The sequence below is a fragment of the Ictidomys tridecemlineatus genome, chromosome 14, assembly GCF_052094955.1.
Source record: "Ictidomys tridecemlineatus isolate mIctTri1 chromosome 14, mIctTri1.hap1, whole genome shotgun sequence".
Lineage (NCBI taxonomy): Eukaryota > Metazoa > Chordata > Mammalia > Rodentia > Sciuridae > Ictidomys > Ictidomys tridecemlineatus.
This window is the reverse complement of record NC_135490.1, coordinates 54107561-54129292: the sequence shown is the minus strand read 5'-3', so window position 1 is coordinate 54129292 and position 21732 is coordinate 54107561. Positions and strand designations below refer to the sequence as shown.

Below are 21732 nucleotides of genomic sequence, written 5' to 3'. Positions count from 1 at the left end.
AAATTAGATAACTTTTAAATCCAAAGCTTTTGTACAAATCTTTTTATGGAACCATGAAAAGAATCACAAATTCTGATTTTGTGTACAGTATTAAACAATCAAACAAGAAGATTTTTCAAAGTAGTTAATATAGCTCAGTTGTGTGAAGAGCCCTTATCTATATGTATGATAGGTTTTGAAGAAAGCTACCCTAAGATGAACTGTGCTGTGGCAGAAATATAAAATCTTCCTTGAAGATAAGTTGGTTTGAGTCTACAGAGCCAACTTTATTGCAGCATGAAAAACTCCTTTTTGCTTGGATCTGAGAATATTAACCTGCATTGGACATGATCACCAAAGGAAAAAGGATCCATTAAAAAATGAGAGTAATGGATAAACTGCTAAGAAGCCAGCACAGCATGTATTTGATGATTTCTTTTGACAGAAACATTGTACTTATCTTAAATCCACACAAAGACATGAATGTAATCAATGGACCTGTTAAGCATTAACAATGCTTACCAATAATAAAATTCTATTTAAAGTCAAGATACACCTTTAAAATTACAATTCCAGAAAGAAAAAGGGCTACAACTCTATCTCAGTTATAAATAAAATTCTTTGCCACTTAACAATTTTTACATTTCATTTTAGTGAATAAAAAAGTCAGATATTTTTATAGAACAAGTAAACATTATTGATCTAGGTGATTTTAGTCATATTTAAGGCCTACCTCCTTCTTGGACACTGGTCATTGAGTCAAATTCTCTGGTTTCTTCTCGTGAATTAAGTGCAAAGCCCTCTCTAAAGCAAAGAAAGAGAAATAGATCTCTCAAAGGCATCTCTCAGTGGAAAAATAACTTCATACCAGAGTTACCACTGTAAAGTGCCAATAGGAAGAGTAAGTTGTTCCCTACTTCTTTCTCTGACCTGTTCCCCATCAAATAGGATGCTTGGACAGAATCTGATTTCTCTCCCCATCACTATATGAGCAGGGTAAAAAGGTTTATGTAAACATATGAAGTAAAATTAAATTGGAAATAAATAATGGATATATGTTCCTCTCATAATAGCATAACACTGAAGAAGCAGGGTTGGTCATTAAGTCATAATTAAACACTAGCATACAAGCAGAAACATTATACTGTCATAAAACCACAATGTCAGATGAAAACCACAGAAATAGTTCCACTCAGTCCTAGCATCCAGGAAATTCTTTTTTTCAAGGTGTTTCTTTTTTGGGCTTTCCCAATTTGTACTCAGCAATGAAATTAGAAACCTTTTGTGATGTGTTAAATATTCCTTTTCTGTATATATACTATATGATCCTAAATAGAATACAGAATTTTCAACCCATCTTAAATGATCTGATAACTTACATCATATGCTTCACTTTATCATGGTCTACAGTGTATCAAATATGTAAAAGGACAAAAGTAAAAAAGATCTCAATGTCAAATTAAGATCTGTGTCTAGTACATATTGATAGGTGACACCCAAGCAAGGACTGGTACTTTGACAGTTGTCTTCTGTAATAATTATTCTGTTCCTTTAATGCCATTTGGTTTAAAAATATGCACACACTCTCACAGTAATACACTCACTCACTCAACCATACACACAAACACATAAAAAGAACTTACACGATTTCATTGTTCTGGCATTCGAGCTCTCCACAATTGTCCTCAAAGGCTCCCCTCCACCTCTGGCCCTCTCTTCGATCGTTTTATAGGGAATGATAACATTTCCTCGAGCTCCAGATGTTCTCACTACCTTCCCTCCATGATGCCAATGCTCTCATTCACGAGTCACAGATTCCTCAAAAGTAAAGATGCCAGCATGGTTGTCATCAAAACTGTTTACAGTGGCCATGGAGGGTGATCTAAGGCAAGCGAGAGTGGAGACTGATTGGTTTCCAGGATGCTATCTTGGAAGCTTCAGAAGAAACTTTGACATTGCTGAGGTGTGCAAGGAAAATTTTACCATCCTCAAAGCTATCATCATCGATGATGCCAACTCTGATTTCCTTCTGGGTCTCACCAGGTTTAAGACCACAGTTCCTTCAGTGAATTCATAATCAGATCCAGCATTGGCCATGTCTCCTCTGTTTCTGAAGTCAATGAACAAAGAGTTGGTCAAATCCCCACTTTTGCAAATAATGTTCAGGACCATAGTACCACAGTTGTCCAGACACTGATATGTCCCTTGTTCAAAGAAGACTGCTAAATGGGTCACTTTTGGCCACTTCCATGTTGACCTCATGCATGCTGACAGTCTTCCTTGCTTGGTCAGCTGCATGCTTCTTTAAAATGTTGCCAGCTCGGTCATCAGGCAAGTAGCTTGAATGTGGTAAAATGCTTGGCTTTTTTGCTGCTGACTTAGGATTTGGTATTTGGCTAATTCTATTAACTGCTCTATTTCGTTCTCTGGATGTTTCTGCTTCAGTTCCTTCAGAATCCTCGCCATTTCTCCTTTAGCCTATTCATCATCTTGGTCCCTCTCTCATTGACCTCCAGAACCAGAGTGCCATCTAAGAAATTGTCAACATGAGAGTTAACTACTTTCCCATCCATTTCAATTTCCGTTTTGGAAGATGGCTGGTCCCCCTCGTGTTCAGTGATCATTCCCCTCTGCTTGCCAGCCTGATACTGCTTGTAGACATACTTGTAAAACAAAAGCCTCTTATCTGCTACCCAGGCAAACACAACACAGAAGGGAAAGAAGAAGAAAGTTAGCAAAATGTCCCAGACCTCCACAATACCAGGAGAAATGACAAGTGTAGGCGAAGATGCTCCAGGCTGCCATCACAAAGAACACATGCAGATGCTGAATCTTCCTCATCTCTCCATCAGGGACCACCTAAACACAAAGTGCAACGATGATGAACATGCTGAAGGCAGCACTTCCCATGATGGTGCTGGGCCCCAGGTCTCCTGCAGTGAAGTTATGGCCACATAATTCAATAACTGAAAGCAGAACCTTGGGAGCAGAAAATCCCAGGGCCATCAAAGTCAGGTTGAACATAGTCTCATTCCAGATCCTCACAGTCATCTTGGTGGTCTTTCCATTGTTTTTCTTTATGGTTATTTATTTTTCTTGGGATGTGATGACTTCCATAAAGGACACAAACTGGTCAACAATGATAGAGACTCCCAGAAACATGTTGACAATAGCCCCGAAATACCTAGTAGCTCTAGCGATCTTGTCTCTGAAAGAATAATCTTGGGGCTACCAAATAGGCAAAATCACCCTTTTCTTGCAGTAATATGAGACTGTACACTTGCTGGTATCATTTTCTTCTTCTTCCATTTCGGTCTCAGCAGTTATATGGTCCATATGGGAAAATAAGAAAGCCATCAGAGATAACAGATGAAATCTCATTGGAAACATGGGTGAGAGGCTTAACCAAGGCATGCTGTACAGGGAGACGACCAACAGTCCTGACCTATTGGTAAAAAGAAGATGGGGACAGGGAAAGTAGAAAAAAAATCACATCATTAGACCCAAATCCAAAGCATGATTAATACCTTTAAATAAATTTCTGTATGTTTGACCATCACAATATCTCTGGTGAATCATCATTAATCTGAGTCCATCAGTGATTAGGCAATCTTTTGTGAAATTTACAGTTTGGTCTCTCTTTTTGTGAATTTTCTACTTGTAGTTCCATTCACTGAGCAAGACCCATGACTGACTTCCTGGAAATGAAAAGTTCAATTTTATGCCTGGCCTTATTAAGCACACATTTATGCACACTAATGGACAACAAGAAAGAAAAACAAAACTCATGAAGTATTAAAAAATCACCTCCTTGTTGCTAAAGCAGATTTTTCTTTTCAATTTTGGTTAGTACATTGTCTTCAAGGACATTTTTCATTGAGAAAACCACTTCATTAAGATTCATGCATTGAAACTGAGACTACGAAAAACTCCTACCAACACAAGGCATGATGATGATGATCTCAAATTTTGAAGTACACTTACACTGTATTTCAAGAAATCACACCTTATGGCTCTAAACTTGGAAACAGAGAAGTCTATACATTTGCCTGCAATCAAAGCTCAAATGGTATTTGTTCTCAAGAGTAAAAAAAAAAAATTCCACTATAATGCAATATTTCCACACATTAAGTACAGGTTTTAAAAGCATGTTTTGATGAGAGCACATTTTCTCCTAATTTTCAGCAACCCAGAACTCCAGATATATTAGCAACTGGGCATCTGGTATTTCAAGAACACTCCTTTCTATTTATATACGTAGCCTACTTTACAACCTGCAGGCTGACCCCAACAGAAAGGACAGATAACCAGGTCCAGGCCTAGTTGTCTATAAGACCCTGGCAGGCTTTGAAATCTATATTACCAGCCATAAAATGTTCCTTCTCTGTGTCAGTGTCACACTTTCCATAGTCATTCCAAAACACACATTAGTTCTATAGTGGGCTCAAGAACGATGATTCCATCTAAATCAGCTTATTTGGCAAAAAAACAGTGACCACAAAGTGTATGTGTGTGTGTGTGTGTGTATAATATGAAGGACTATAGGCAATTAGGGTTAGGGCAATAGAGTCATTGAGGAACACAGAGCATGGTAAGCAAAGTAGTGGACAGAATGACCACAGCCCTAAATTCAACCACCAGCTCATGTAAAACTCAGCCCCGATCTCACATCCCCTCAGCTTCCAGGACCTGGGGTTTTGGGGCTGGGGTCAAAGGGGTAGGGAACGGATGCTAAGTCCAGAAAGGTCCACAACTCTCATCTGGACCTTTTCTTCTAGACCGAAGAATTTACCAGTGAATAAAAGAAACTCTTGGTCTTCTCAGAGCTTATATTCTAATGGGGAGGAAACAAAGGAATAAATGAAATATCAGGTGGTAACTGGCTTCAGGGGAGGCCAGTTATGACATCCATAGCACATGGATAGGAAAAGCATCCTGAGTCAGAACATAGCCCTGTGGCCTGGAAAAAGTTAAAAGAGGAGCTGGGTGAGACGCTCCCATAGCTCCATGCTGCCTGAGAGCCACCCACATTTGTCTATGTTTGTTGCTGATGGCTTGCACTGAAAACTGCTCCAAGGTCCCAGGAGAATCACCATGGTCAGCACATTCTGGAAGATCCTCAGAGATTCCCACCATGGCCTCAAGCCCCTTGTAGCTCATCACTATTGGGAGATAACCTTTTGTATTTCTCCCATACTGAAGAAGACCAGGAGAGGGTAAAAGGCTGACAAATGAAAGAAACACATTTACAAAGCATGCAAGAGTTCATGGTCAATGTGTGTCTGCTTGTTCAGCCATTACAGGGCTTAGATGGATTGTGAGATCCCTGCTTAAAACAAGATGACCTTCAACTGGCCTGCAAGAAAAGTAGAGGAGAGTTAGTTCCAACTCCCTTATGCATCCATTTATTCCATAATTTATGTGCGCTTAGTATGAAATTTAGAATGACTCACTAGGCTTTCTTCTAGACCTAAGAATTCACCAGTGAATAAAACAAAGTGTTTTCTCAGAGCTTACATTCTAATGGGGAGAAAACAAAGGAATAAATGAAATATCAGGTTGTTAAAAAGTGCTACAGTGTGGGCAGGGCAGAATCAATCTAAGGAAGACAGACTGTGTGTGTGTGTGTGTGTGTGTGTGTGTGTGTGTGTGTGTGTGTTTGTGTGAAAGCATACAAACATACAGCAGCATGATTTTACAGTAGATGGTTAAGGAATGCCTCTCTGATAAAGACAACATTTGAGCAAAGTCCTGAAGGAAGCAAATGGTCAAACCTTGTGGATACAGCAGGAAGAGTATTACAACAAAGGACAAATGGTAATGGTGCTTAGCACATCCCAGAACCACAGAGAAACCAGTGTGGAGGAAGGGCTGTGCAGGAGTGGAAATGCAAAGGGAATGGATCATGGGGCCACCGAGTCCAGTGAGGTACTGGCTTTGATGAGGAGAGAGACAGGAATCCCAGGAGGTTCTGATCATAAAGTAATATCTGGTTTTCCTTTTAGAACAGGTGCTCTCCTGGTTCAGTGGAGAGATTGTAGGGGATGGGAGGAAACAAGGAGACCAGATCATGCCTACTATATTAAAATTTGATTTCTAAACAATTCCAATGCCTAGCAGGTATTCAAAAATGAAAGCGCAGACAGCTAACATTTAAAAAGGGGTAGTTATCCTTTTAGTAGGCTTGCAACTTACAATGGCTTGGAGACTGACAAGGATCAAAAAAGGTTAAATATTTGCAATAAATAACAGTAGTGAACAGAGAGAATAAACCCTGAAGAAAGATTCAAACCTGTGTCTGTCTCCAAGCCTGATATAATTAATCAGTCCTTCAATTCACTGCCAAATTCATCATTCTATTTTTCACATTTCAGCCAAAATAAACTTGCTAAGGAACAGATCTGACATTATGACTCTACTTAAAACTCTTTGTTGGCTCTCTTTTGCCTCATGCCCTGTGGTCAAACCCCTCAGTAGTAAGCTCAAGATCCTTAATGATCTAACTTCTGTGCTCCTGAATGCAGAAATTCTTGATTACCTAAATAAGACATTTTTTTTTTTACCTGTTAGCCTTTTCAGACTATGTTCTTTCCTCTAAACATTTTTCTTCTTACAATCAAGGTTCAAAAAAGTATAACAAATCATAGTCAATTTCTAGAGAGACTGATATTGGATTCTTTTCTTAAAACTATTATAGATATCATGCTAAATTATTTACATGTATCAATTATAGCTAATATTTATAATAACAAGCATTTTTGTATCACAGAACTTTTAGTATTTCTATTTTAATTATGATCTTTGCAAACAGCACCCCCTGGAGTTGTGTAGTGGGCAATACACTAAGCCCTATCTAGTATATACTATTAGCTCATTTACAAAGTGGGATAACTGAGGTATAGAGTAGTTAAGACCTTGTTGAAAATCATACAGATAGCAAACTCCTGAGTTAAGATTCACACCCTGTCTACTTCCATTAACTGTTCCATTAGGTCATCCTTGATAGTTGGTGAAGCAATGCTGGACAATTGTTGGATTTGGGCTTGAACTAGTCCATTGGAAAGCCTCTTGACTTCTAAGCAGGTTAGAAGAGCTCAGTTAGCAATAGTCTTGTGGAAGGTTTCCAACAGCCTGGCTTTTATCTTATGGATTAGAGACTCAAGCATCAATGACTGTGGTATGTAGCAGGAGGGCTGGCATGTTCCTAGAGACATCTGCCCTATGCTTCCTGCCCTTTAGCAACTGCCTGGCAACCTTTTCCTGCATGCACAGTCAGGGTACTCTCTTAGGTTGGCCATAAAAAGGCCCTACCCTCCATCTCTGTCCTAGCCCACATCTCACAATGTCTTCTTAGCCAATGAGGACCAGACGTGTAAAAATGGATGGATCAGTAAAAATCCATTATCATTATTGGGGAAAAAGGAGAGGGGCTTCTGAGGTTACCGAAAATCATCACAATTATATTCAAAAAGTGACAGCATCATAATTTGTGTAACCAGGGGACACAAAACACTGATGTAAGTTATTGGCAATAAAACTGGGAAGAACTCTCTGGACTTTGGTTGCTTTCTTTATTTAATGAATTCCAAACCCAGAAGGTTGTGAGGATGTGGGAAAGGTGTTATCTAAAGGAGTTGCTTTTTTTCCTGTATTTCCTTTCTTCCATGGTCTTCCTTCCATTATAAGATGCCAGAAGTTCTATTTAACTCTCCTCAACTTCCCTGAGATATATATATATATATAAATATATATAGAAATTTTTACAAGAACATTAAGCAGGAAGATAAGAACAGAGGCCACAGGTATCTTGGTTTGTTGCTGGCATTCTTATGTTCTGCCTTGATATACTAAAGGCTGGCACAAAAAGTAGGCTGATTTTTACGGTGTATTCGGATCAATTCTTATGTCTATGGCCAGGGATCACTTAGGAATATCTACTTCATCATCAAAATGAGTCTTAAGCCTATGAGTATCAAGAACACTTGAATTATCTTCTACTCACTATTTTAAGACAAAATAACTTTATCACTACAAATTACAAACTTTAATGGGTCTGACAAAGAAGAAGGTAAAGAGATACTTGCCTGCCAGTAATCCAGCCACCTGTGCTGAAGGGAGAAATCAGTTACAAGGAAGAGAAACACAAGCCTACAGACAGGTCTTTATCAAACTGCTTTGTAAAGGATAAGGAAGCAGCTGGGTTGCAAAGGGGCTTGAACAGGAGTGAGGCAGCAGAGTGCCTACTCCCCACAGGAAACCGGGGCCAGTTTTAATTACCAAGGAGAACCTGACTCAGGAGAAAGGAATATGCTGCTGTCCTCACCAGCCCTCAGACTGGATGGCTTAATCCCATTCTACTGACTGGCAGTGGGGTTATTCCAAGGAACTCCCTGACTCCCCTTCATCATACCTTGGAATTCCCTTCTATGTAATTTTTGCTGACTGAAAGCCTCAGAGCTAAGCAATTAATCTATTTCTAAGGCAACATGGAAGCAAGTATCTTTACCCATGACTGAAACAAGTACTTCCCAGGGCTTCTAGACAAGGAGATGTTGCCAGAGGATGAAGATATTTTTAATGTGACATGTGACCATCCCATCTAAGGTTCAAATACTCCTCTGGCTCCCAGCCTCAGTCTATCAGACCAGGGTCAGCATTCAGAAAGGAACTTAGTTTTCACAGTACTCTTTGCTACTACCTTTTTAAACTTTTTCTTTTTCTTTCTCTCTCTGTCCTCTCCAGAGTTTCCTCTCAGCTGATTGATACATTGGGACAAGTCATTTAAGGACTGGGCTATGGGAGGTCTTGTGAAGAATGAAGTCCTTCTGCCCAAACTGATGAAATTGGAGTGAGGGTCCTGTCCTGGGTTAGACATCCTGTCGCTAAATTGTTCAGCAAGGGGAGCAACTGGGGTAAGGACCAGGTAAAGTGACCATAAAAAAATATATAAAGAAAAGATACACTTAGGATTTAGGATAATGAAGAAGTTCTTGGAAACAGGTCATGTGATGAACCTGTTAGCCCTTTTCTCTATTTTATTTTTCTACATTGCACTTACTTCTATCTGCTGTGTACTTTATTCAGTAGTTCTACATTTTGTCTTTCTCCCTCTGACAGATGTAAACCCTGTAAGAGCAACATCTTTTTTTCCCTTTTTACCAATGCATTTCCAGTTCCTAGAGGAGAGCCTGGCACATATAAAATGTACAGCACATGTTTACTAAATTAAAAAAAATAGTTATCATAGGGTCATGTGCTGATTCCCCAAATCTCTGATGCTGAATCATAATCTGGGACTTGGGTCTCAGCATTTGCATTGGAAAATACTCTCTGTGAAACTGATGAGCCCTAAAATGTGCAGAGTTCAGCATCAGGTTGAAAAGCCAATATCAGTGTAAGCTGAAGGAAAGGAAATAGATGTTTGAGGTTCATAGTAAAGAATCTCAGACTGGAAAAATTGTCTCTAGCATAAAGAGATGACCTGGGGCCCTGACATCTTGCCCAGCACCTGGCCCTATATCAGCCCTGGCTCAGTGATTGTATGGGCTCTGTTGAGAGAGTCCTGACCCTGGGACATCCTCAAGGAAGCCTATCTTTTCCTCCTTCGAATAATTTAAAGACATCTTGTGTAACACCAACCAAAATCATCTCCATTATAGAGTCCCTGTAAAAGAGAAAGAGAACCAAGATTTAAATTTTTATATTAACTCTGCAGACAAACATGGAAATATGGGCACGCAGAGGAATACTGGAGCAGAGAGAGTCTTCCAATAGAAATTAAAGAAAGAAGGATTCAGAGAGAAGATGCACTGATAATCTTCGGTTCCATGTGAAGTCAGTGAGGATTGTCCTTAGAATTACTGTGCCAGGGTCAGAGAGCAGGGTTTAAGGCTCTCACTTAGGGCCATTGATGGCAATGATGACTGAAATCACCAACTTGAGCATGTGCTTTGCATTCATGATTCTTGTTGTCATCTCTGACAATATTGCAAGGAGATCTGTATTATCATTCTCATTTGATAAACTAGAAAAACAAAAAGTTCTTACAAGTAAGTGGTCAAAGGTCACACAGACTTAAAAGACAGCTGGGATTTAAATGTAGGTACTTTGCGTCACACCAAAAGGATTTCTGTTGTTTGTTTCCACTGCATAGGGAAATAATGCTGTTCTTTGTGGACAAAGAGCTCTGCATTTAGATACTTAGTATAGAATGACCTCTCACACTGCCCCTGCCTCCCACCTGAATAAATGTGTTCAGACTGCATTAGTACATCCAGGGCTTTGTGTTTTTTCCATTCCTGTTTCTTGTCTCCTTTCCCAACCCCCAGTTAATAAACACTCATATTCATCAAGTAGTAAGGGAAAGATGATTCATTAGGGGGATCATCAGCTGACGTCTGCAGTCTGAAATCATTCTAAAGTCATGTAACAAACTTAAGGTTCTTCCACTTGCTCAGGAAGGAAAAAAAGGAGAAAGAAATTCTAGGATTGAAAAAGCAAAACTAATGAGGGGAATGGGATGGGAGCCATGGGAAATGATACAGAACAGTCATAACAAATCACTTAATACATCACTACTAACAAATCTATACTTTTTTTCCCAGAATCTCAATGCAACTCACAAATTTACTTACTTAAGTCAAGACTTTTTTGTTTTAATTTTAAATTGGTCAGAAATCAAGAAAACTGCAAGAACAAAATGTCATTCATGGTTTCACCTGCTGAGATTTTCTGAGCCACTCATATGTGCCAGATGCTGTGAGGTGTCAAGGCAGGAGAGAGTCCACATACTGGGAGACACAATTGTTTAATTACTAGAGAGTCACAGGAGAAGGGAGACATCCCTGGCCTTCAAACTGTTGCATCATTGAACATTCAACTGAACTACCCATTTCCCAAGTAAGTGTCTGGGGTCTTGGGTTACTAGAACCAGGATTCTAGAAACTTCAGATCCTTCAGTCTATGGCTCTATAAACAAGAGATTTCAAATATAAACTTGAAATCTTAGAGCACGACCTTGGAACATCTCCTCTGGACTCTGAAATTTCCAGAGTCCAGTGAAAATGAAAAGGTAAAGTTTCTAAGCTGCAAAGCCTGAGTTAAAATGTAAAGGACCAGGCATTGTAAACCTGCTTCTAAACTGCAAAGCATGGGTTAAATTCCTGAGGCAGTTAAGACAAGGCCCTACTGGCCATTTAGTTGATTTATAGCCTAGGACTCTGTGCAGCTTGTCACGTAGACATTCAGGGCCCGAACCAACCAGTTTAAATGTAACCCCCTCCTTAGGAAAGACCTATCACTCCAGTCAGCCCTAGTCCCGTCAATGAATGTACTAATCAAGTCTAAGAATTATTGTTTGATTTTCCCATGGTGTATGATGATTTGTTAAAAGAGACTGTGATGTATGCAAAGCCCTTACTGTCCCCAAAAAGTATACTTAAGCACTGCTCAACCGCTGCCCCGGGCTCTGGGCTGCTCTATCTTCCTGAGTGAGCCTGGAGCCTCAGCATGCTGAATCAGGATCCTCAATAAAAATCCCCTTATGCTTATTGCATGAAGCCGGTCTCTTATGGTCTCTTCCTCCGACGTTTCGCCGGTCCCTTACAATAACTATTTTAGGTAATAATCTGTTCATTATCATCCCTGAAGAGACAGAACAATCTTTCTTTGATGTTTGATATTATAAGGAAAAGAAACAAGGTCATATGCATTCTTTTATATATAATGCATACAAAAATATCTCCTACCTTAAAATATGTTCTATGCTAGCTGCTGCCATTTATACTTAAGAAACTTTTATATAGTGTGTCCTCTCCATATTTCTAGGTTTGGAGTGAAGGACCCTTCTTGTACTCACCAAGAAGTTAGTGAGTGGCCTTAATGTACAAACACCTTCACAGACACTTCAGGAATTACAAAGATAATTGATACAAGATCCCTGCATTAAGGAATTCCCAGTTTCTGTGTGAAAGCTACCATTAGTGACCATTAATAGTAAAGAGAATAAGGACAAATGTATAAAGGAGGAAATGAGAAGAATGACAAAGCTGGAAATGTTAGAGGACATTCTAGAGGGAAGAAATGATGTGAAAAAGGCACAGAGCAATGCTTCTCCAACTTTAGCTCCCTAGCAATCACCTGGGAACAGCATTACAATGCAGACACCTGGGCCCTATCTTCTGATTTATAAAAAGTATAAAGAGAACCCCCATATTTGTATTTCAACAAGCACCAGGGTACTTCTGAGAGAGTGGTCTTGGATCATCCCTTGAGAAGCACCGGTGTAAAGGGTAGAAGGGCATAAAGGAAAAAAGAGAAGCCAGGAGACAGCAGAACTGGTGGAAACCAGCTGCCGGGCAAAAATATGTTCTGGGAGGCCCTGGAAGGAAGCTAATGCCTAAAAATCAGAGGGCAGAGTTTTCTAGTATCCAGAAGAAAATAATGTGAAATAATGCCTCTCGCAAACTGGAATTCTAGGCAGGACTGAAATATGAGAGGCCTGTGCATGTGTTCCTGGGAGTCGGGGGTTGGCTCTGAAGGAAAGGGGAGAAGGGACCCTAATTAGGAGTCCCATGGCCCACAAAGAGATTAAAGTACTGAGGTAATTATGAAGCACCTACTTCATGCATGTGGGTTACTTCTGCCTCCTCTGAGCTGACACAGACAAGAATTTCCAAGACATTCTCTCATGTGAACGAAGACTCAGGATAAACAGAAATCTTCAGAGACCTCTCCGGTTTTTACATGCAAGCCCTAAGTAGAGGCAGAAAACATGCAGAACTCCCAGACAGGAAGCCTTGGATGACAGGAAAGCTGCGCTCCTTAAATTACAGGCATTTTATGGGGTATCCCCTGCACCCCCTTGTCACTTCAACTGAAGAGTGAATCTGATCTAGGCAGTCACTCTTGCTTTCTAGTGTGCCTCTTGGAACTAGGAATGTTGAATTCGGAATTAAATTTCAAGCTGCATGATAGGAACATCCAGAATGACTTTTTTTTTCTTTTAAAATCTTTTTTTAACAAGAAAAGCCACAGTGTTGTGAGCAGAGGCTGGTGAATTTCATGAGCTTTCCCACTGTCATAAGTTTCAGCTTCCAGTAGATAGGTTTCCTGGAAACCTATCAACTTGATGTTTGTGAGTCTTTCAGATTTTCTTGTATAGTCTCAACTCACAGTCCTTGAAAGAAAAAGATGCTCTTGAGAAGAGGAGAAGTAGGAAGTAAAAATAAATATTAAGACAAAAAGTCAAGTGAATATGCTCACTTAATGGTGCCCCTTCATCAAAATTCTATGCTACAGTTTTCTAACCTTCCTGACAATATGCTCAATGGCTTGGCTGTAAATTCAGACAAAATCAGTTAATTTTAAAAAAGGGAAATCAGCTTAGAGGGGAATTTGTCAAATCTTATAATTTAGAAAGCACAAATGGACTTGCTTACATAGAAGTCTAGGCCCTTACTTTTGGAGATTTTCTTATTGGTCAGAGGTTGGATCTGAACACTGTGTGAGAGAGGTTGCTTTAATTTTTGTTTTTTAAAGCTTTATGTTTTTTATGTTCTCTGTATGGTTCTAAGGTTCAACCAGGGATGAACTTCAGTGAGTGAAAGGTGAACCAGCTAATTGATGGTAAAGGCGCATGAAAAAGCCCTCTTCTATCCACTTAAGTATATTTTCTATTCTGCTGTTCCACTCAATATTAATATTTAACAGAATATAAAAATTAAGACTTTTTGGAAATTTAAAAGACCATAGGACCTCAAAGAAGCAGAAATAGGTATTTTAATTCTCCTGACAAGGATTTATAAACAGAATAAACAGATTGAAAATTATGATCAAGAAAGTCCTGTTCCATGGCTGCAGGGCCTGTGACTGTCTTGTTGAACACTCTATCTCCAGCATCAAGCCCATTGTTTTTTATATGGTAGATGAATTAACAGAACAAATCCCACCTACCGTATGGGGACTTGTCTGTGTAGAAAGGAGATGGCTTTTGTTTTCAGGGTGAAATAAACTCTCTGGTTCCTGTCCAGTGGAATTGCAACTTAATACCAACTAGCTCCTGGTAACTGCAGTGTGGGCCCTGGTTAACAACTGACATAATCCCCATATCCACACCCACAGTCCTGCCTGGCCACCTACTCTGTGATGTCTGGCAGATTATCTGTTACACTGAAGGAGGATGAACTGTACAGAGATGGCAGTTAGACCCAGCCTCAGGCTAGAGCTTGTAAAATGATCCTTTTTCAGTTATCTCAGGAATTAATTTTAAAGCTTTTATTTGTTCCAATTTGTTCATCTGTTCATAAACAAGTCAAAGATCTCTTATTTCATCTATTAAGAGAGAGTCATTAATCATGCATTTTATGTTTTATGCTTGAATTGTTAAAAAATATTTTGAAGACTCAACTTTCTGATAATGTTTAAAGTCAGTTACCAAATAACTCATTAAAGTTTGATGGGACAGAGAAAAATAAATTTCTCTTAAATAAATAAATAAAATTCATTTCTTCTTGTGTTCATTTAACAAATATTTATGAGGACCTGGTCTTTGCTCTGCATTGTCCTTCCAGACACTAGAAAGACAAAGAAAAAAAAAAAAAAAACACCAGTGCAGTTCCTATTCCTTTGCGACTTACATTCTAGAGGAAAAACAACAGGCAGTAAGCAAAATGAACAAATTAGCACATTAGAAATTTTCATATGTAAATTTGACTATGAAAACAATCAAACAAAGAAAATGGAACACAGAGTTTTGAGAATAAGTACTAGTTGAGGTGGTCAGCTTTGCAGAGACTTGAATATAGTTAAGATTTTCTATTAACAGTGCCATTATTATTAATTTTTGAGTCCCAAACAGAATAAATGATAAAGCATAGGTTTGTTTAAGATTCTTTTGGAATTTCCACCTTAATGTCACTGGACTTTATTACTGTTATCAATAGGGGCTTGGACAGGAATTTCACCTCTGGGTTCAGGAACACATCATATTATATCAATCTAATGGTTATCCCAAAAAAGCAGACTGGGCCCAAGGATTGCACATAAATAATGACTCCATTCAAAGGCACACCCCTTTGATTTTATTTAAAGAGTAGCCTCTTATTAATACCTGAATGGCCAATTTTTCAAAAATGAGCTCTAATTAGTGGAACTCTTACTCCAAAGTCAATGGCACTGGTGAGAAGTCAGAGAATCTCATGTGTATAGTCTAATGATGGTTCAATGCCTTTTTTTTTTCCAGAATTCTGCCACCCATCCTTTCCTTCTCTATTCTAATCTGAAATTCCACAATAAACACACACAAGACTGATGGTTCATCTACAATTCAGACATATACTCTTACACAAATACATTGCCATTCATATTCATGATGTTTAACTTGGCTGCCTATTTAATTACTAAAATGGCCATATCAAAATTTGCATGTGTGCATGGAAATAAAAGCTGAGCACTTACATTTTAAAATTTTATTCAATATAATTTTTTTTATTTCTAGGTTTTTATATACTTAGTTACAAGTCTACTTTAAGGTTAAATACGATTTTGACCCAATATTGCTCTTTTGGAAAATGAATAATATTAGATTTAAAGCCTAAAAGATATAAATTATGTATCTTATGAATTTTAAGAGAGATTTTTAACTTTTTATCAAAAGTCAAGTTCTGATTAAAAACTGAGGGAAGGTAGAACTTGGATGGAAAATTATTTAAGACCTCAAAATGCCTACATAACTCATAACATTGAGGTAGATGCTATGATTATCCTAACTTCATTAAGTTCCATGGAAGCAAGGACTTGGCCTATTCACTCTGTACTCCACACCTAGTATAGGGCCTAGCACACAGACGTTGATCAAGCAAAGTGATTAAAGGACCCAAAGAAATTTTTAGACACAATTAAAAGTTTAAAAAACCCAGAAAAGTATCCCAGGCTGTGCATTGGCAAAGCGTGGCTGAACCAAGACCTCAGTACCAACATGCAGAGTAGACTCAACTCTAAGACACCCTTAGCACCAAAATGCAACAAGTAACCTCAGCTTAGCAACCATCAAGTGTGCAGGAGACAGTGGCTGGATCAACCGGCACCAGTGACCAGACAGCTGTCAGGTCTATGGTGAGCTGGGATTCTTTTTCATAGTTTTAACTAATTAGTGCTTGATCATTAATTTTAATTCAATTCCAAAATCCCAAAGACAATTCTTCACAGAACTAGAAAAAGCAACCATGAAATTCATGTGGAAAAATAAGAGATGCAGATAGCCAAAGCAATACTAAGCAAGAAGAGAGAAGTAAGACACATCATAATAGTATAGCTTTAACTGTACTACAGAGACATCATAACAAAAACAGCATTGTATCCTCATCAAAATAACACAGAGACTAATGAATGGTACAGAATAGAAGACAGAGAAAACTCACAAAAACACAGTTATCTCAAACTAGACCAAGGCGCCAAAAACATACATTTAAGAAAAAAAAAAAATGCCTATTCAACAAATGGTAAATGGTGCAGGGAAAATTGAAAAGCCATATAAAGTAAAAAGTAAAGCCCTCTCTCTCACTCTGCACAAAACTCAATTGAATATAGATCAAAACTTAGGCACTAGAACAGAGATCCTGAGCAAAATAGAAGAAAAAGTAGGCCTAAATCTTCACTATGTCATCCTAAGATCTGACTTCCTTAAAGAGACTCCTACATTCCAAGAAGTAATTTCAAGAATGAATAAACAGGATAGATTCAAATTAAAAAGCTTCTTCTCAGCAAAGGAAACAATCAATAATGTGAAAAGAGAGCCTACAGAATAGGAGAAAATCTTTACCACATGCACCTCAGAGCATTATTTTCAAGGATATATGCAGAACTCAAAAAACATGACACCAAAAAAACAAATCACCAAATCAATAAATGGGCTAAGGAACTAACAGACACTTCACAGAAGAAGCAACACAAACCTTTTTCTAAGATAATATTTATTCCGGTATTGAACCCATTTTTATTGAACATTTACCAATTTTCCAGATGATGATATTTCCTACTAGATCTAGGGGGAGGAGAAACAGAGAAGTGGCATTGCAGAAATAACATAATAGAAACCAGAAGCAAGAAGTTTAAAAAAAAAAAAAAAAGAATGTCTCTTCTATACAGTTAACTATTCTCAAGTGTTTCCTCTCGTCCTCTTCCCCCCAAATGTAAGAAATACAAAGGTAAAGTCTCAAACAGACTGAAACTAGCAGCAGATAAGAAATTTAAAGAAATATTTGGAAAACAACTAGTGGAACAGATTTGATAGAGAAAGCTTCAATCTAAGAGGCAACTACAGGACAGTAAGAAATGAGGAAAAATACTGGATTCATAAGCAGCAGAGTCTAGAGATAAAAAAAAATGATCTGAAAATAAGGGTCTTATAATTAAACTTCTACTATTTGTATAAATAGTACACACAAACTTTTTTCCTCCCCAATCCCAGTGTCAGCCTTTCTATTGTTTAATGACCAGACTATATATATATATATATATATAAAAATCATCAGATGAGAGGAAAACCTCACATAATTTTAAAACAAATTCTCCAAACAAAAGCAGATTTCATAGGTCAAAACACTAAAAAGAAAATGCTAATAGACTTAGAAAAAGTAAAAGATAAATATAAATTCTTCTGAAATAATACTGTTGAGTCAGAGACAGATAAGAGAGAGAGAGAGAGAGAGAGAGAGAGAGAGAGAGAGAGAGAAGAAAAAAAGAGTTTATTACTTCATTTTTGTTTGCATTAGTTCTCACTGCCTCCAATCTCATAGAGTAACACAAAGGCCCATCATGGATGCCTACACTTACAGTCGCCTGTGTTACAGGAGAGAAACACTGTGTTTGGGAGGACTGTTAACAAGCCTGTGCTCTGTGCTTTAGTTGTCTGAGACATCTAACTCCTTAAAGCTTATCGCTATACACAAAACCCTGAGAAACTGCACAGGCAAAAGAGCAGCCAGGCCTTTTGTGGCCTACCCAGGAAAAATGTGCAGGATGCTCAGGGTACATGGTACACATATTTGTCCAACCAACAGTATTCACCCCAAAAAGAAAAAAAGATGTAAAAAAATGAAGGAAGAAAAGGAATAAAGGAATATAAGAAACAAAGTAAAAGATAGCTCAAATTAAATATGAACATTAGAAGATAGTTTTTAAAAATTCATAGAACAAAAAAGACAGAGGTAGAATGTAACTGGAAGAGGGAAGAAAGTAACCTGGAACTATAATCCAATAAACCACCTCAAAACAAGGCTAAATGCATAAATAACAACAACAACAAAAACAAAAATAGATAAATGAGGTTATGCAGAACTAAAAAGCTTCTGGGCAGTACAGGAAATAATTGACACAGTGAAGACACAACCTACAGAATGGGAAAAAATATCTGGAAACTATCTGACAAAGCATTAATATCTAGACTATATAAGGAACTCAACAGCAATAAAAAAATCAAATAGTCCAACATAAAAATGGGCAAATAAATTGAGTAGAGTATCTCAAAAGATGCAGACAAAGGTCCTCCACATCAGTAGAGATATAGGAATAAAATCCAAACCACATTCTGAGATATTTCACCTAAGATATGGCTATAATCAAAAAGATAAAACAAGTTCTCTCGAGGACATAGGGAAAAAGGTACCCTTAGACACTGTTGGTAGAAATATAAATTAGTAAAGCCACTATGAAAAATGGTGTGATGATGCCTTAAAACAAAAAAGAAAAAAAGAAAAGAAACACAACTATTGTGTGATGCAGCTATCCCATTCATAAATTTTTATTCAAAGGCAATGAAATATCAAATAGATACCTGCTCTCCCATATGTATTATAGCACTATTCAAAATAGCCAGGATATAAAATCAACCATTCATTAATGAGTAAAGAAAATACAGTAGATACACACAATGGAGTACTAATCAGTCATCAAAAGGACACAGTCCTGTCATTTACGTATGAATACAACTGGAGGTTAGTAATGTTGAGCATTAGGCAAGCACACAGAAACAAGGACCAAATATGATTTCACTAATATGAAGAATATAAAAAAGGTAAACTGACATAAACTGTTAGCAGAATAATTATTATCAGAGGGCAGAGGGTGAGACTGGGGTTTATGGAGAAACTGCTTAATAATTTTCATTTATAGCCAGATAAGAGATATGAATGTTGGTTTTCTATTTTACATTATGATTATAGCTAATAGTAATGTATCACATAGTCCTAAATAGCTAGAGGAAAGAATTTTGAATTTTATCATGAAAGAATGATAAATGTTTGAGAAGATAGGCAATCTAAGTATCATAAACTATATGAAAAAATATAACAAAATACCCTCTTGTACATCACAAAATATACAAGCATTTTTACCAATCAACAGAAAAGCTTTTTAAGACATTCTTTGGGAGGAAAAAAGAAACAGATGAAGATTTTAGATATAATTAAAAGAGACTACACCTTCAAATTAGAACGATTTCCCAGGTTTTGAATAAGAGGAATGAAAAAAAGACCAACATCAAGAAACACTGTGATATTTCAAAACACTGGATTAACAGAAGATTTTAAAGGTTTTCACAGAAAAAAAAGTTCATAACTGGCAAACAGAAAAATTGGATATTTGGTCACTTACAATATTAGACTCTGACAGATAAAACAAGTCCTTCAGAGTTCTGAAGGAATATTTTCCATTTAAAATTCTACAATGAGACAATCAAATTTGAAATAAACATGTTGAAATGTAAGGGATCTAAAGTTTACCTCCTGCACATTTCTTTAGGAAAGAAATTACATTAAGATAATCAAGAGAAAAGACAGCATAATGAAAAAGTGAGAAAACATGAGACAATGAGAGAAACATTATCAGAGGGGATGAAAAAGCAAGTAAAAATGTGGTGAGATAGAAAAGGTAGAAGATGTGTAAAAAAGCTGTAATCTAATTCTGAAGCTATGAAGTTGTCACTACAAATTAGAATAGGAATTTAACTGTACCTATAGATGAAGAGAATAGATGCTAGACAATAATTAAAATCAGAAATTGCTGTAATATTTACTATATTTAAGGAAGACCTATTTGCTACCACAAAAGGAAAAGAAGCAAACAATGAACATTAAGAGGCAAGGTCAAGAAAAAAGGCAAATTAAAATGGAGCATAATTTCCCTCAATCGAAGAAAACAATTAGTTATTCTGAATGCTGTCTTTTGTTTGGGGCAGGTGTCATACACAACTGTCCTACAGAAAAGTAGGACATAAATATAACCTCCTATTTTTGAAAAAAATGCTATTATGTGGAAATACATAATGTAAGTGCTGTTTATATTTTTTCACATTTGTTAATTCTCTCTAACGACAGGGAACAGATATATTATGCTTAAACTCTAGAATGAAAATATATTAACTATGACAATATAGAAGTATTGCTGACAAAATTTGGCAGGTAAAAGAAAAAGAGAAGAAATGATCGGGAAGGTTGTGCTTACTCATCTTTATGTCAAAATCAGAAAACCAATAAGTGTCAGCTACAGTTAATGGACAAGACATAACAAGAATGCTATTTATTGTTACAATGTTAATCAAAAGCAGAAATAAAATGTAATAAAAATCAGAAGAGGTGAGAGGATTTAAATCTTAACCTATCACAGCAAGAAATGTAAACATAAATTCACTATATTAAATACTGCTTTAAGAATAAGATTTAGACTATAATCCCAGTGGCTCAGGAGGCTAAGGCAGGAGGATCACGAGTTCAAAGCCAGCCTCAGCAACTTAGAGAGGCCCTAAGCAATTTAGATCCTGTCTCAAAATAAGATATAAAAAGTGCTGAGATTCCACCTTCTGGGTGCCCTTCTTCCTCCGGGAGAAGTCTTTTCTTCTGTCCTTTAATAAATAAGTCTTTTCTTCTGTCCTTTAATAAACTTCTAATCTCTACTCTGAAAAAAAAAGTGCTAAGGAGATGGCTCAGTGGTTAAACACCCCTGGTATCAAAAAAAGGAACAAGATTTAGAGACATGAGGAGAAAAACAAAAAGAAAACACACAAAAAAACAGTAATCATCTCTGCAGATCTTACAAACAGGTGAGTTGCAACGGTCAAAGACTGCAGTTCTTCATTTTAGTTCCTTTTTCTTTTCTTCTTTTATTAATTAAAAAGGAGCATGCAGTATAGCTGATGATTAAAGATGATTTTAAGAAAACTGAATATGAGCAGTGCTATAATCTGAGATTACTTAGCATAAAGTAAATATTTTAAGGACACCATTTTCTCAAAGCATAGTACAAAAACTGACCACTGTAAAGAATACTGTAAGACTGCATTTTGCTTAGTACATAGAAATATACAAAGGATAGATTTTGTAATATTTTCTATGAAAATGGTTACAAATTTTGAAAATATTGATAGTTTAATAAAATTTAAATCACTGCTAATTCCCTGAAAAAATATTTACTTAGCATGAAAAAGAAAGGTGTAAGCTAGTCTCCAAGGTCTCTGCTCTTACAGAGTTGATGTTTTAGAAGGAAGACACATAATAAATATCTAAATGAATAAATAAAGATAATTAAAAGGTAAGATATATGCTGACAAAAAATAAGCAGTATGACAGAGAAACTGATGGTGTAGTCTTAAAAGGCTGTTTAGATGATGCCACTAAAGGTGAAATCCTAAGAATGAGAAAGAGTCATCACTGAAAACAGCTGGAAAGTGAACATTTCAGACATCAAGAATAGCAAGCATAA

The 21732-nt window shown here is 37.2% G+C and overlaps 1 pseudogene; it reads right to left on the bottom strand.

Moving 5' to 3' along the window:
- Window positions 1-21732, bottom strand: part of LOC144370417 (sodium/calcium exchanger 1-like) — a 141638-nt pseudogene that overhangs the window by 35911 nt on the left and 83995 nt on the right.